Here is a 15,669-nt window from a genome sequence, read left to right as displayed (position 1 = left end):
ACCTCCTTCCAAAACATCATTTTATTCTCCCTAAAATTTAATGATACTCTCTCGCCCCAACTCTCATTTGCCCTCTTTTTCACCACCTGTACCTTTCTCTTGACCTCCTGCCTCTTTCTTTTACACATTTCCCACTCATTTGCATTTTTTCCCTGCAAAAATCGTCCAAGTGCCTCTCTCTTCTCTTTCACTAATAATCTTACTTCTTCATCCCACCACTCACTACCCTTTCTAATCAACCCACCTCCCACGCTTCTCATGCCACAAGCATCTTTTGCGCAAGCCATCACTGCTTCCCTAAATACATCCCATTCCGCCCCTACTCCCCTTACCTCCTTTGTTCTCACCTTTTTCCATTCTGCACTCGGTCTCTCCTGGTACTTCCTCACACAAGTCTCCTTCCCAAGCTCACTTACTCTCACCACTCTCTTCACTCCAACATTCTCTCTTCTTTTCTGAAAACCCCTACAAATCTTCACCTTCGCCTCCACAAGATAATCATCAAACATCCCTCCAGTTGCACCTCTCAGCACATTAACATCCAAAAGTCTCTCTTTCGTGCACCTATCAATTAACATGTAATCCAATAATGCTCTCTGGCCATCTCTCCTACTTACATACGTGTACTTATGTATATCTCTCTTTTTGAACCAGGTATTCCCAATCACCAGTCCTTTTTCAGCACATAAATCTACAAACTCTTCACCATTTCCATTTACAACACTGAACACCCCATGTATACCAATTTTCCCTCAACTGCCACATTACTCACCTTTGCATTCAAATCACCCATCACTATAACCCGGTCTCGTGCATCAAAACCACTAACATTCAATCAGCTGCTCCCAAAACACTTGCCCCTCATGATCTTTCTTCTCATGCCCAGGTGTATATGCACCAATAATCACCCATATCTCTCCATCAACTTTCAGTTTTACCCATACCAATCTAGAATTTACTTTCTTACACTCTGTCACATACTCCCACCACTCCTGTTTCAGGAGTAGTGCTACTCCTTCCCTTGCTCTTGTCCTCTCACTAACCCCTGACTTTACTCCCAAGACATTCCCAAACCACTCTACCCTTTTACCCTTGAGCTTCGTTTCACTCAGAGCCAAAACATCCAGGTTCCTTTCCTCAAACATACTACCTATCTCTCCTTTTTTCTCATCTTGGTTACATCCACACACATTTAGACACCCCAATCTGAGCCTTCGAGGAGGATGAGCACTCCCCGCGTGACTCCTTCTTTTGTTTCCCCTTTTAGAAAGTTAAAATACGAGGAGGGGAAGGTTTCTAGCCCCCACCTTCCATCCCCTTTAGTCGCCTTCTACGATACGTGAGGAATGCGTAGGAAGTATTCTTTCTCCCCTATCTATCTATCTATCTATCTATCTATATATATATATATATATATATATATATATATATATTAAAAAAAAAAAAAAAAAAACGAGAGGGGAGGATTTCCAGCCCCCCGCTCCCTCCCCTTTTAGTCGCCTTCTACGACACGCAGGGAATATGTGGGAAGTATTCTTAATCCCCTATCCCCAGGGATATATATATATATATATATATATATATATATATATATATATATATATATATATATATATATATATATATATATATATATAAATATATATAGTCTGCCGTTTCCTTTGTAAGCAAGGTATTGCAGGTAACACGAAGAACGGCTGCATTCGCTCACATCCATTCTCTAGTCATGTACAATTCATCGAAACCACAGTTCTCTGTCCACAATCAGCCCCTACAGACCTTCCCAAGGTATCCCTCGGCCACAACACATACCCTGGTTCAGTCCAGTGCTAGCACGTCCCCCCTGAATACCATATTATTCCAATTCACTTGGTCCCGTGCATGCCTTTCACCATCCTGTATGTTCAAGGCCCAGTCACTCAAAATCTTATTTCACTCTGTCCTTCCATTTCCAATTTGGTCTTCCCCTTCTCTTTGTTCCCATCTCTGATATAGTCAATCCATATTTCCAAACCATTTCAGCACACCCTCTTCAGCTCTCCCAGCCACACTCTTTTTAATACTTCACCTCTCTCCTATCCTTTTATTACTTAGTCAATCAAACCACCACGCACTACATGTTGTTCTTTAATATTTCATTTCCAATGCTTCCACCTTCGTCTGCGCATCCATATCTATAGTCCATGCCTCACATACATTCTACATAGTTGGGGCTACTAGTACCTTCACATTACCCATTTTTGCCTTCATAGATAACACCACTTTCCACATATTCCTCACTGTTCCTAGAGCCTTTACCCTATCATCCACCTTGTGGCTCATTCCATGTTTCCATTTGCTGCCATGTCCATTCTCCAGGTATTTAAAACACATCACTTCAATTTTTCTCTAAAACCTGCGCCCCAACTAACCTGACCCTCAACCCTGATAAACCATATTAATAACCTTTGCTTTTACTCGCATTTACTTTCGTTTTCCTCAATTCACACACTCCCAAACTCAGTCATCAACTTGTGCAGTTTTTCACTTGAATTTGCCACCAGTGCTGTATCATGCATAAGCAGACAACTTACTTCCTATCCTAGAAGGCGCTTCTTGTTGATAGGGAGCTGTGGTTTCGGTGCACTGCACATGATAGCTTGAGAAGAGATGCGAGGTACATGACTAATGCTGTAAACGGCGATGAAGAATGGAGAAAAAGATATATACTCATTAGAACTTGTAATATATATATATATATATATATATATATATATATATATATATATATATATGATAATTAACATCTCTAGGGATACAAAAGTAACAGATAACTGCATTATCTGTATCCCTGAAGATGCGAATTTTATCACGAAAAGCGCCTGTATCTTCGGGTCATTTTTGTTTTGCCTACCAGCATGTTCCCAAATAACCTGTTTTTTTTTTTTGTTTTTTTCTCCTTCACCTGTATCCATGAGGTTGCGCTCCAAGCAGCAGCAGGGAAATGATGTCTCCTTTGGAGCGAAACTTCCCTCGACGACTGTGCCAGTCATTTTTTCCTCTGTACTCGACGTTCGATATATGCCCATCTCATCATCGTAATCTGCAATCACAAATACATATTTAGCCGGATAAATACATTAAATCAAATCACATCTACAAGCTGTTGGATTGATAGGAATATATTAAGGCCTATATAACTTGTTTTATGTTTTCTTTTGTTTATCTTACACTTGATTTCATCAAAGGGAAATTATTTTTTTTTACCAGAAAACTGGGAATTATGACGTCGCTTCATTGGGTAGGAGAGAAAGTTCATAAATGTACATGCAGGAAGGCAATGTTCTGTTGATATATATGTAAACTTCACTAGTCGAATAAGTCCTCTATAGTATCATACGTGTAATGCAGCGTTACTATAGCGATTCTCTTCAATTTTGGTGATATTCAACAGGATTCAGAGTTTAGGGATACCTGAGCGTTAAGCTATCGAGACACAATTGTAATAGTTACTCATAACAACACGTTCTTCACTTTCAAAGAAAACGTAAATATTTTTTGGATAAACATGCAAAAACGTTTCATGCTTTCATAAGACATGTTGATAATTCTTATTGAAATACTTTCGATCACCAAGTGTAAAGTAGATACTCCTATATATACATACATATATATATATATATATATATATATATATATATATATATATATATATATATATATATATATATATATATATATATATCATTATCATTATCTCATAAAAGGTTCAGTCATCTGCTCCTGCCGCTACTTCACTGAGTACAATTATCAATCAGAAATTTGTTTTAGAACGAGTTGGTCCCCGATGGCAAGGAAGATTCAGCTTCCCCCCTGCTACACCACCACCGCCACCATGTTATCAGAAGCATCACCCCTCCCTCCTTCAGACCTACTACGTCAAATCATTTGCTAACTTCCACCGACGTCTGTAATTACAGAACTCTTCCTCGCTTATGGAAAGCCTCGCCCGCACTGTCTGGCTGTTGCCTACAAGTACGAGATCTGTGCAAGATGGTCAGTGACGTCAGGACAATCTGCGTCGTCAAGGTGCAAACTCCTCTACATACACTGACATCCCAGTCCATATTTAGGGGCTGGACGATAAAATGGGTACCTAGCTCGGGCTAAGATATATATATATATATATATATATATATATATATATATATATATATATATATATATATATATATAGCGTTAATGGCATGACCTTGATCAAGGCCTCGGTTGCCCGTGCAGTCTCAGCTAACATATAAACAAAGACATAGACCTCACAAAGACATAGACCTCAGCAGGATTACTCCTCTCAGGCCTGGTTACCATACCAATACAACGCCAAACTTATGCCTGATAAGAGCAACCACGATGACACCTGAATCAAGAGAGGTGAACTACAGTAAAATGTTGAGGGCTACGCAGATGTCAGCCTTGGAAGACTGAAGAGAGGTAGAGGTAGAGTCGATACAATCCTGTAGGTTCCCTAAACCAACGGGATGATGTTGACAGTGAAGGACACTACCACACGTATCACCAGAGGATAAGAATGAGGATGGTCAAGAGGGATGCAAGGCTGGAAATACTGGTTTAATGTAGGGTTAGTGGATGGCTGGAACGGTCAAAGCAAGGTGATGGTGGAGAAGATAAAAGAGACGGCGGCCCCAAAATACAAGCCTCATTTCCTCTTGTGGACTCTGATTGGACCACAGTCTCCTCAAGGAACTCATTGTAAAGGAGTTCACATTTTCTTGCTACTGGAAGGAGTGCAGGCTTGGACTGCAAAAGCCTCTGGAAATCAATTTTATACATACATACACACACACACACACACATATATATATAATGTGTGTGTGTGATGTTATTCTGTGATCTATCAAAGGTAAGATCTATCCATCTTCCTGTGTGCTGACACCTGCATCGACAACTCCATCATTACTCTGTCCTCCTCCCTACAGCAGGAGCCTCCCGGGGGCTCTTCCCCGACCAGACCCGCCACACAAGAGGTTAATCAAAGGGTCACCATCGGTCCCCACAGGCTCCCGCGTCTCTGTGGCGATGTAATGCCCTTACTGGTGCTTGCTGTGGGGAGAGGTTACTGGGATATTGGGGAGAAGTGTGGAAGTGAACGGGCGGGTTATCTGGGGAGTTGAGGAGGGAAGGAAGAGGTGAAGTGGGAGGTTATGGGGAGATGGGAGGAAAGATAGAGGTGAAAGGGGAGGTTATGGCAAGTCGGGGGAGGAAGTGTAGAATAAAGAGCGAGTAAAAGTGGAAGTGAAAGGAGGGAGGTTATGGGGAACTAGGAAGGAACGGTAGGGTGAAAGGGAGAGATTATTAGGAACTGAGGGGAAAAAAGATAGAAATAGCTGGGAGATTACAGCTATAGAATGTCCGTAAAACAGTTGACTTACGGCGTAACTTGCTGACCGGCTCGTTCACTGCTGCCTGATCCATGTTAACATCATCTAATTATGTAACTCGTAATGTAAATCAGTCACCCATGCCACAGTGTCTGGACATTCTGCGCACTCTGGATCCTCCCTTAACGCCGCCGCCCTCAAGGATGGGTAGGAGCGCACGGTGAATCAGCCGTTGCTTTTGAGGCGAGAAAGCATTTGTCTCTGTTCCCTAGCTTCCCCACCCTCACTATATCATCTGTCTTTTCCTTTCCCCTGGCCACGATACCTGTTTTCCAATCTTCTCTCTGACCACGGCACTCATCTTCTGACCATGATACTCATCCTCGGACCATGGCACTCACCACTGACCATGACACTCATCCTCTGACCGTGGCACTCACCACTGACCATGACACTCATCCTCTGACCGTGGCACTCACCACTGACCATGACACTCATCCTCTGACCATGGCACGCATCTTCTGACCATGACACTCATCCTCTGACCACAGCACTCATCTTCTGACCATGACACTCATCCTCTGACCGTGGCACTCACCACTGACCATGACACTCATCCTCTGACCACAGCACTCATCATCTGACCATGACACTCATCCTCTGACCATGGCACTCACCACTGACCATGACACTCATCCTCTGACCATAGCACTGACCACTGACCATGGCATTCATCCTCTGATAACACTTTCACCATGACACTCATTCTCTGATAACGCTTGGACCATGACACTCATCCTCTGACCATAGCACTGACCTCTGACCTTCCCCGTAACCCTGACACTCACAGTCCACCTCCAGATCGCGACGATTACCCCTCCTTTTTCCCCCTCCACCCACCCTCCTGGCCACGTCTCTTTTCACACTGCCCCTCTAGCCCCTGCCTGAGGCAGATCTTCGTCTCTCCCTTAGCTTCGCCGTGTGACTGCAGCAATACGCGCCTTCCTCACCCAGTCCGAAACACATCTTTCCCTCCTCTGTCCTGATCTGCTCCTGTCTGTCTGTCTGTCTGTCTCTCTCCTGTGTACGTCGCTCCTCTCCCTCCTTAGCTCTCTCTCTCTCCTCCTTCCTCGTTTTCGTCCCATCCCTCACGACAGGACGACGGAGGAAGAACACGTCTTGGGACGGAGAAGAAGGAAATCAAGACGTATGACAGAGGCTTACCGCATTGTGTGAGCTGCTGAATATATGTAACTCTGGCGTCTTGTTTTACATATCCCTGGTACGCTGTGTGTGTGTGTGTGTGTGTGTGTGTGTGTGAAGATGACCTTTTCCTCCGGTCTTAGCCACGCTGCTGCTGCTGCTGCTGCTGTCCCTCCTCCCTTCTCAGTGGTATGGCACCACCTGCCTCACCCCAGGCCACGACACCTATACCCGCCTCTCCTCCCCTTTTAACTCCGAGTTATGGTGAATATTGCCCCTGGGTAGTGAGTGTACCCTTCCCTGTGTGTGACCGCGGGACCTGATATGCCTCTCTCTCTCTCTCTCTCTCTCTCTCTCTCTCTCTCTCTCTCTCTCTCTCTCTCTCTCTCTCCCTTAACAACGTACAGCATCCCTCGTCTCTTAGCCTCGGATAATGGGACTTCCTTTTTCCTTCACTCTTCCCTCCCTCCCAGCGTAACTTTTCTCCCTTCCTCCTCCCTCCCTACTGACGAGACTTCTCCTTCCCTCTTCCCTTCCTGGCTTACGAGAACTTTCCCCTAAAACCTCCCTGCTTACAGGAATGTTCCCCCCCTCTCTACACTGCTCGCATGCAAGAGTTTTTTCTTCCCCTTCACCTTCCTGGCTACGAGGCTTCTTGCCTCAACTCTCCCTGCCTCACGAAACGTCTTCCTCTTTCACCTTCCCTCCCTATCTTCCCTCCAATAAGAAAAATTCTCCTCTCCCTTCCCTTCCCTTCCCTTTCCCCTCCAACTCTCCCACCGCTCTCCTTTCCTCTTGCAAACTTTTCCATTCCCCACATCCCCTTCCCATTACCACCATCTCTCTCTCTCTCTCTCTCCCTCCTCCTCAGCCCTCCCTGGGGCGCGACACGTGCCCCCTTCCCCGTAGGCGCGACACCTACCCCCAGGAGGAAGGAGTAACGAGGTTAGGTGGTCGGTTGGGCGGGTCAGCTGGAACACCTCGCGACACTGACGGAGGTCTGGCTTGATGCTGGGTGACACCACACCAGTCCCCACCACCTCTGAGGCCCACCACCCACCACCAGTGCCCACCACCACCACGTCCTGAGGCCCATCACCACACGAGACCCACCACCAGTGTCCACCACCACCACCACGTCTTGAGACCCACCACCCACCACCAGTGCCCACCACCACCACGTCCTGAGGCCCATCACCACACGAGACCCACCACCAGTGTCCACCACCACCACCACGTCTTGAGACCCACCACCCACCACCAGTGCCCACCACCTCTGAGGCCCATCACCACCACCACCAGTGCCCACCACCAGTGCCCACCACCACCACCACGTCTTGAGACCCACCACTCACACCACCAGTCCCCACCATCTACCACCAGTCCCCAACCAACACCCATGAAACAAACCACCCACCGCCAGAGACCCACCACCCATCGCCGAAGCCACAGGGACAGAAGACACACAGTTTTAGGGCCACTATGGCGAAAGATATAACGAAGCGATATGATACAGATATGATACAGATAACCGTTGGCTCTGTGCTGAAACTACTATGTAGATGAGGCGAGAAATGATTAGGGGAAAAAAAATGACACCTGGCAAGTCTCACAGACAGCGAGCGAGCCGAGGGCTTACGTAGATGGTGGGTAATGGATGTGGTGCTGCTGGAGAGAACACACACACACACACACACACACACACACACACACACGCTAGACCAAAGGACGAGCACCAACAGGTGATCAAGGAAGCCTCCCAGACGAGATGACTGATGGACAAGCAACTGGGGAGTCACCAGAGAGAGAGAGAGAGAGAGAGAGAGAGAGAGAGAGAGAGAGAGAGAGAGAGAGAGAGAGAGAGAGAGAGAGAGAGAGAGAATGCCTAGCCAGGCTTAAGGAACAAACACACACACACACACACACACACACACACAGGATGGCATGTGCCCCACACATAGGGCAAGATGAAGAAGAAGAAAAGAGGTGGTTATATATATATACGTACAAGAGACGCGCGCATGGGTACGTGTATGCAATGTTACTTGCAAGACATATACAGAAACGAAACTTTTCATTATGAACGTCGATGGATCGAGGTGTCAGACACGAGTGACAAGGGATTCTAAAACCAAAATGGTTATCAAAGAATTAAACTTCCTTTTTTTTTTACTAATATATATTTTCCCCTCTTTTTTTCCCCCTAACTTAATGAAGGTACGTCGGGAATAGATGAATCAGCCTTCGAGGGAGGGGGAGAAAAAAAAAGAGAAAAGAAATCCTCGGTTGTTTCCTCCTCCTTCTGATCCCACTTTTAGAAAGTGATGATAATAACGCAGGAGGGAAGAGCGATGATTTCTACCCTCACACCTCCTGCCTCTGTCTGTAGTCGCTCTCTGAAGGGAACATGGGGAAGTGGTATGAGCTAGATTGTTACACGAATGTTCTCATCTGAGTAGAAGGGTTCGAATCCGACTATATGGAACGGCTGATTTATAGTCTAAGAGTAAATATATAAAGGTTAGAAACCTCACCTCGAACCTCAGGGGCAATGTATGGTGGGAATGAACAGGTACTGTTCCTCAGTAATGTGACAGAGGTCCTATTTGCAGGAGAGGGACTTAAGCTGCCTCGGTGGAAAAGACATTGATAAGTTCCACCTGTTTTTTCTTGTCATGGTTTACAACATGAGTGACGAGGGCGGTCCAGCCAGGTTATGCTGCCAATGCTCAGGTCACATTCACGGCCACCTGCAACGGTGTACACACACATGCCCCATTCACGGCCACCTGCAACGGTGTACACACACATGCCCCATTCACGGCCACCTGCAACGATGTACACACAAGCCCCATTCACGGCCACCTGCAACGGTGTACACACACATGCCCCATTCACGGCCACCTCGGGTGAGAAACAATAATTAATGGATAAAAGAAGAACAAACTCATCAGAGTTGCTCAAGGTGTCTGCAGAGGCCGGGTCCCATGAGGAAGGCTGCATGAGGAGAGACAGACGATGAACAACGACCCACCACCACCTCCAGTGGTTGAGGGAAGGTCAAGGACACGAAGGTTAAGTAGTTCGGTAAGGTTAATAGGCAAGAGAACAGACCATCTGATATTCTCATAATTTTTTCCCCCCCTCGGTACAAAACCAATTGGAAAGTGGGTTCAGGTTCGATGCTCAGGCTGGTGGGTGGGTGGGTGGGAAGCAGAGGGCGGAGGAGGAGGAGTTTGGGCGTCCTGCCACATACAACTGCCCGAATTAAGACTACTTCCAGCCTGTTTGCCTGCTTGCTTGCTTGCTTGCCTGGAAGTGCTGCGCCGCCACTGATCCAGGCCCTCAGTGCAGGGAGAGAGAGAGAGAGAGAGAGAGAGAGAGAGAGAGAGAGAGAGAGAGAGAGAGAGAGCCAGTCCGGCTGTGGCACCCTCGCTCACCGGGGGTGGTTTGGGGGCTGGGAGGCTGGTCCTAGGAGGTCCGTGTAAATCGGAAATCGGGAAGGAAAAATGTTTGGCCTTATCGTGGTTTATGCGCGGGTCTCTTACGGCGTCCACTCCTGCAGATTTATCTTTCTCACGACGTCGTCCAAACCAAACGCAAAAAAAAAAGTGGAAAAAAAAAATATATATATATCCTGAACCCTACTTCTTTTTTACGTTTTCTTTCCCGCAATATCTTTCAATATATTTCTTTATCTCGCTGTTTATCTTACATTTCGGCTATATCTACAATATAATTTCTTTCGTATATGTTCCATTTCTTCATCTCTATTCCCATTTTTTTACCAGTAAATTATTCATTTACATGGCTGTTATTTTTTTATGTCCATATCATTTTTTTTGTCATCGACAACACATTTCAATCTTCTCCTCTTCTGTCTCCACCGCTTCTAGTTAGCAGTTAGTTTCCTTGTTCACTCTGTCTCCCATATAGCTCTCTTCTCTCTCTCTCTCTCTCTCTCTCTCTCTCTCTCTCTCTCTCTCTCTCTCTCTCTCTCCTTTACTTCACTTATCAATTCATTTCCTAAATTCATGAACATCTTCACGTATTCTCATTTCCTGACTACCAAATTCCCATCTCCCACATCCTTTTAATTTCCCCCAACTATATTTCCCTACCCTTTCTTCCCCACCCCGCCATTCGATCCACTCTTGTGTATATCCCTCATTTCCTGTCTCTATTTCCCTCCCTCCATACACTTTTGTCCTGCCATTCCATATATACTCCACCGGTGTTGAAAGTGTGACCTTCATAAGCTGTCATTTATCTCTCCACCTTCCCTTTGCTGTTTGTCTATCTTTTCTGTCTCTCTCTCTCTTCCTCCACCTTAAATAGTCACATTCATGAACTAATCTCCACCTTAAATAGTCACATTCATGAACTAATCTCCACCTTAAATAGTCACATTCATGAACTAATCTCCACCTTAAATAGTCACATTCATGAACTAATCTCCACCTTAAATAGTCACATTCATGAACTAATCTCCACCTTAAATAGTCACATTCATGAACTAATCTCCACCTTAAATAGTCACATTCGTGAACTAATGTCTTTTTTTTCTATTTTTTTCTTGTACTTTGATCTATTTTCTAGTCCCTTTCTTCTCTTTTGCATCACTGGGTTCATTTCTCCATCACCTTTTAGTTCAAAATTTTCTCCAAAACGATGTATCTTTCTTAAACTTTTGTGATTGTGTTAAATCCCTTAAACACGACGTTACAACCCTTAAACACGAGGGTGTGACCTTAAACACGACGTTACAACCCTTAAACACGGGGGTGTGACCTTAAACACGACGTTGCAACCCTTAAACACGACGTTACAACCCTTAAACACGGGGGTGTGATCTTAAACACGACGTTATGACCCTTAAACACAACGTTATGACCTTTAGACACGACGTTATAACCCTTAAACACGCCGGTGTGACCTTAAACACGATGGCATGACCCTTAAACACGACGATATGACCCTTAGACACGACGTTATAACCCTTAAACACGCCGGTGTGACCTTAAACACGATGGCATGACCCTTAAACACGACGATATGACCCTTAAACACGATGGCATGACCCTTAAATACGACGGTATGACCCTTAAACACGACGGTATACCCCTTAAATACGACTGTATGACCCTTAAACACGACGGTATAGCCCTTAAATACTAGGGTGTGGCCCTTAAATACGACGGTATAACCCTTAAACACGAAGGTATAGCCCTTAAATACGACGGTGTGACCCTTGAATACGACTGTATGACCCTTAAACACGACGGTATAGCCCTTAAGTACGACGGTGTGCCCCTTGAATACGACTGTATGACCCATAAACACGATAATATGACCTTTAAACACGACGGTATGACCTCAGGTTAAAATTACCTATCCTTGACCTGACCCTTCAAGGTGGAGACCAGAAAGGTAACATTATACCCACAAGGTCGTAATGTCGCGCTCAAAATATGATTTCTTTTCTTCCCACGTTTTCTCTTCGTTTTCTTTCCTACCTATCCAGCCTCTTCACTCCCCGCCTCCGCCTCCAGTGCACCTGGCGGAGGAATATCAGTGCCAGGGAGGAAGGCACGTCATTTGTTTACATTATGGCGGCAATGCTCCCCTCCTCCGCCTCCCCCCAACCCCCCCAACCCGCCGGCAAGAAGCCTCCACACCGGGCGAGGGTCACACAGCTGACGGGGCGCGGGTCTCCCTCCCTCGCCCACGGCCAGGGACGCTGGTGATGGGAGTGGTGGTTGGTTCGGGTGGCGTCACGGCCGTGTGGTGAAGGATTTAGGGTGAAGGGAGGGAAGGGGTGCAGGTCCCAGGGAGAAAGATATCATGGTCACTACACATAAATGGAAGGGGGGGTGGGGGGCAGTGGGAAGAAATCCCCAAGTGAAGGTGAAAAGAAGGAATTAAATAGCGTAGAACATAGGGGAAGGGGGTCGAGCAGTCTATAGAAGGGGGTTGAGTAGCTTACAGACAGGGGTCGAGTAGCCTATAGAAGGTGATCTAGTAGCCTAGAGAAGTGGGGGTTGAGTAGCCTATAAAGGGGGTTGAATAGGCTAAAAAAGTGGGGTCGATTAGCCTATAGATGGGGGTTGAATAGCCTCTAGAAGGTATTCAGTAGCCTACAGATGGGGGGTCGAGTCGCCTGTAAAAGGGGGTTGAGTAGCCTATACACGAAAGAGGCAGAAATAAACCAGGTATAAAAGGAGTATTTGATTAAGTAAGCAACGATAAGGCGATATTTTTTTAATCTATATATCTATAACAACTCGAACGAATACGATTATTGGACTCAGTAGAGCTGATATCAAGAACGTCACACACACACACACACACACACACACACACACAACACACACACACCTTACATCTTTTCATCTACAGACTGACTAAAGAACAGAACATACTGACACTGAGGAATTGTTACAAAACAGGAATATACTCCTCGAGTGATCGAAAATTGGAAAGGCCATGTGATGAAGTCTCTAATGGAAGACAATACAGGAACTAAGAGACGAAATTTGGACCAAACAGAAAGGAGGTAGAGTTGCACATATATAGATTACACTGATCGTGTGGGTACTACAGTTACACAGTCTTTATAGAAAAGTATGACGCCTCTGTGTCAATAACTTTATATTCCAGTAACTTTACGAGCGAGGATTTTACAGCAGGGAGGATAGAGGTCACGTCAACTCGCATCTACTGCTTGGCTACTTGAGGATGATGCAGACTGCAGTCTCCAAACGTGTGAATTGTTTTAAAAATCTAATCGAACATGATCATTTCTTTTCCTTTACAGTAAAATTCTTTCGTCGCACGAAGCAAATTTTAACCAATGGTTCTTAACATGAAGAGGAACAATTATCCGTTATGCAGCTGACACCCCAAATATCCTTTGGGAACAACATAACTAGGTATTTCCTTTTCTTTATGCTGGTTCCAGTCATGTGTAATACACCGAAACCACAGCTCCCTATCCACATCTAGGCCCCACAGACCTTTCACATGGTTTACCCCAAACGTTTCACATGCACTGGTTCAGTCAATTGACAGCACGTCGACCCCGGTATACCACATCGTTCCAATTCACTCTGTTCCTTGCACGCCTCTCACCTTCCTGTATGTTCAGGCTCCAATCGTTCAAAATCTTTTTCACCTCCAATTTGGTCTCCCGCTTCTCCTTGTTCCCTCCACCTATGACACATATATCCTCATATCCTCTTTGTCAATCTTTCCTAACACACTCTCCCTGTACGTCCACACACACACACATACATATATATATATATATATATATATATATATATATATATATATATATATATATATATATATATATAATATATATATATATATATATATATATATATATATATATATATATATATATATATATATATATATATATTATGGACACAAGTAGCGAGTGTATATAAGATGCAGGTAAAACCACACGGAAACGGAATATGCGAAGTATCCAGCTGTTTCGTATAATTACATCGTCAGGACTGAGAACAGATAGATAAAACCAGAGCATAATATACCAGCAGCCATTGGGTGTGGGGGACGGCAAATGAATTACGAAACAAGTGAAGAGATTAAGGCACAGGTCACCCTCGACGACCTCACTTCTCTGAAGTTACAAACTCAGGTAAACTTACAGTCTGGGAAACATGTTTGCAATTCTTTCGCTTATAAAGTTATCTAATTTACATATAATAATATACTGACTCATATTATTATCTCTACTATATTCGATAAGAGACGATTCAACAATATAATAGCTAAATATTGTTAAATCGTCTCTTAGCAATCACAGTAGAGGCATTAATAATCAAAATGTTGGTTTATATAAATTTGATAACGTTGTACGTGAAAAAAATTGCAGACATGTTTCCCAGAACGTAGGTTGACCTGAGTTTGTAACTTGAGAGAGGTCAGGTCGTCGAGGGTGACCTGTGCCCTCATCCCTTCACCTGTTTCTTAATTCATCTGCAGGTCCCGACCAGTGGCGGCTGGTATATCATACTCTGGTTCTCTTTATCTGTACTCAGTCCTGCTGTAATATTACGAAAGCGCTTGACACTTCGTATTTACAGTCTCCTTGTGGTTTTACCTGCACACACACACACACACACACACACACACACATATATATATATATATATATATATATATATATATATATATATATATATATATATATATATATATATATATATATTCTCATAATGTGGTGTACACTTGCCCTGCTGATTCCACAGTCTCACGCGCGCGCATGATCGTGTGAACTGCTGTGTAACACCATAACAATAGTTTTTCTTACCCTTTGACGAGCGGAGTCTCTTCCCCAGACCGTTGCTCTGCACACCGTCTTGCACAATACTTTATGTCTTAAATTCATCACGAATCCTTAATATGTTCGTGGTGAAGAATCCTTTGCAAATTCACGTCTGCACTGTCTCTACACTTAACATATTCCCGAATTTTCATCACCACTTCACAGTAACGCTTGGCTCCGTTTGAACGTTCCTTCGCCAAGTTGTTTACCCTAGGCATTGTGGGTATGGTTTCGCTTTTGTCTTAGCGACTAACGCCATCTGTTGGTGTACACCGCACAATTTTAAAGACTCGTTAAATTTGGGGTTCTACCGTTATCAACGTGATTTGAATATATATATATATATATATATATATATATATATATATATATATATAATATATATATATATATATATACTATCCCTGGGATAGGGGATTAAGAATACTTCCCACGTATTCCTTGCGTGTCGTAGAAGGCGACTAAAAGGGGAGGGAGCGGGGGGCTGGAAATCCTCCCCTCTCGTTTTTTTTTTTTTTTTTTTCAAAAGAAGGAACAGAGGGGGCCAGGTGAGGATATTTCAAAAAAGGCCCAGTCCTCTGTTCTTAACGCTACCTCGCTAACGCGGGAAATGGCGAATAGTTTAAATAGTGTGTGTGTGTGTGTGTGTGTGTGTGTGTGTGTGTGTGTGTGTGTGTGTGTGTATCCATCTTTCAGACACCCAGTTTGTATATAGGTGGGTGCGCCAACATA

General features: G+C 44.4%; 1 long non-coding RNA gene across 1 annotated transcript in view; it reads right to left on the bottom strand.

The window, feature by feature from the left end:
• Positions 1 to 15,669, bottom strand: part of LOC139745879 (uncharacterized) — a 195,844-nt gene that overhangs the window by 37,560 nt on the left and 142,615 nt on the right. The window contains exon 2 of the long non-coding RNA XR_011712013.1: positions 2,945 to 3,082. This is a non-coding gene — a long non-coding RNA (uncharacterized lncRNA). The remainder of the gene's footprint in view (positions 1 to 2,944; positions 3,083 to 15,669) is intronic.

The sequence above is a fragment of the Panulirus ornatus genome, chromosome 4 (assembly GCF_036320965.1).
Source record: "Panulirus ornatus isolate Po-2019 chromosome 4, ASM3632096v1, whole genome shotgun sequence".
NCBI classification, from domain to species: domain Eukaryota; kingdom Metazoa; phylum Arthropoda; class Malacostraca; order Decapoda; family Palinuridae; genus Panulirus; species Panulirus ornatus.
The sequence above is the reverse complement of the archived record's forward strand: the minus strand, read 5'-3'. Positions and strand labels throughout refer to the sequence as shown.